Source organism: Meleagris gallopavo, chromosome 5 (genome assembly GCF_000146605.3).
Source record: "Meleagris gallopavo isolate NT-WF06-2002-E0010 breed Aviagen turkey brand Nicholas breeding stock chromosome 5, Turkey_5.1, whole genome shotgun sequence".
NCBI classification, from domain to species: domain Eukaryota; kingdom Metazoa; phylum Chordata; class Aves; order Galliformes; family Phasianidae; genus Meleagris; species Meleagris gallopavo.
In genome coordinates this window covers 51,172,834-51,174,716 of record NC_015015.2, presented here as the reverse complement: position 1 = coordinate 51,174,716, position 1,883 = coordinate 51,172,834, and the positions used below count along the sequence as shown (strand labels likewise).

General features: G+C 47.7%; 1 protein-coding gene across 1 annotated transcript in view; it reads left to right on the top strand.

Annotated features, from left to right (window-relative positions):
* The first annotated feature begins 744 nt into the window (after positions 1-744).
* LOC100541609 (SERTA domain-containing protein 2-like) overlaps positions 745-1,883 on the top strand; it is a 13,589-nt gene continuing 12,450 nt past the window's right edge. The window contains exon 1 of the mRNA XM_003206770.4: positions 745-1,072. The gene's annotated coding sequence lies outside the window, so the exon portion shown is untranslated. The remainder of the gene's footprint in view (positions 1,073-1,883) is intronic.

The window sequence follows — 1,883 nt, the reverse complement described above, 5'->3', positions numbered from 1 at the left end:
TTTTTTTTAATACAATTATTCCTTTGCTTAACTAAGATTCTGCTAAAAATGAGTGCTTTATGACCCGAAAAATTATTGTGGTAAATGTTGATGCACGACCAACTTGTCAACGGGAAAATATATAGCTAGGGGCAGCTTTCCACTGCAGGGAAAACAGGCAGTAATTCCAGCTGTCATCTTTTTAGGGAAGAATAATTGAAGATACAGGTGATTACATGACTTCTTGCAAAAACAGAATTAAAAAGAAATTGTAAGAACATGTAGGCTGTACTTGGAAGTCCCTTAGGAGCACGTGGGAAGTAGCAAGTAAGTACTGCAGGAGTAAGTGTTACAACAAAGGAGCAGTGTACTGCAATTCTCATGTGCCCCTCACGGACAAGTTTTGGAGATCAAGAAAATGTAATTTCAGTCTCTGATTGTGCAAGCTTCCAAAACAAGACTCTAAGGAAGATACTAGAAGAGTTTAATACTCAACGGAGAAAAACAACACTTAGAGCAAATTCACTTTTGTGCCCAGAAATGTTTGCTTCCGTGCCTCTGCTTTGCTTGAAAGGGAGAAGGCACTTCTAGCTGTTCTTTGTGGCACGGTTTACTTAAAATCTTCAATAATGTGTAAGTGTGTGTTTTCAAGCACAACTTTCTACCATTCTGCTTTTTTTTTTTTGGACTGGCATTAAATATATGGTTAATTAGTAGCTCATAGAGGCGTAACCAACAGAAGGAGATGGTGAAACTCACGAGGCTTGGTGCACTCTTCCTCTTCACTTTGCCATGGAAGTATGGCACACCGCGATTGTTCTGCAATTCCACTTCAATTAGCTCATTAATTGCAACCAGGTCTTGGAGTTGCTGCATGGAGAAGTGTGCGGGTGAGAGACCAGAAGAAAACTATTGTGCTGACTCTGGTAACTGGGATAAAACAGAAACATTTTTGAGTTTCCAGGCAGAAGACCAACTTCAATTAGAGCATTAGACGCAGAGTCAATTAATCACAGCCGTAAATCCATAGGAAAGCAGTCTGCATCGGTTCCTGCCTTCTGGGGCCGTTATCAACTAGCAGCCTAGCGCTAAGGTAAGCAGGGGAGCAGAGCGCAGCGCTCCTTTCAGGCGTGTTACCTACAGAGCCCGGGTTTGGGGTGTGGTTTTTCTGCCTTCTGCAGAATTGAGTGTGAAAGCCACAACGCTGCTTGCGAGAGCGGTGTCCTGCCGTGTGCGGGGAGAGGAGTCAGACTGAAAGGCCGTGTTTGAATCATAAAAAATTCATGTTCTTAAGTCTTCTGTTTGCCTTTGGGTTTCAAGCAAAATGGGAGAGCGCAGAGGACTTGGAAGACGTGCTGTCCCTAGAGAAAATACGGGCTTCTGTCAGCGCTAGGTCGTGAATGGGGGTGGGGGATGGAAGAAGGCCCCGCGGCCCTGTGGGGTTGGCCTGGGCCGGGCCGTTGGGATTTGAGGTGGCCCTGCTGGGGCTGATGACGGCCCCGGCCCATCACTACGTGGAAGTCAGGTGTTGAAATCGGCCTTGCACAAGCACCGTGCCGCCGTCATTTGATTACCCAAACGCTCACGGAGAGCAAATAGAAAAGGGCTGTGAGCGCGGCCAAAAAGCTGTCGTTTGTAAAGGTAGAAATAAATTGAAGTGAAAACGTGTTTTGCGGCGTTTGACGCAGCGTTATCAGCGGGCCGAGGCGCGTGCGCCCGCACGGCAGGAGGCAGTTGTGGGAGCCCCTCCTTTAAACAGGGCGATTTCGGTCAGCGACTTTATTTGATTTTACTTTATTTAGGTTTAACAACAGCAATAAAAGGAGGCAGAGATGCGTGGTCCGCGCGGAGCCTGGCGGCGCGGTGCGGCTCCGGCCGGGTCCCAGCGCTGCGGGCGGAGCCGG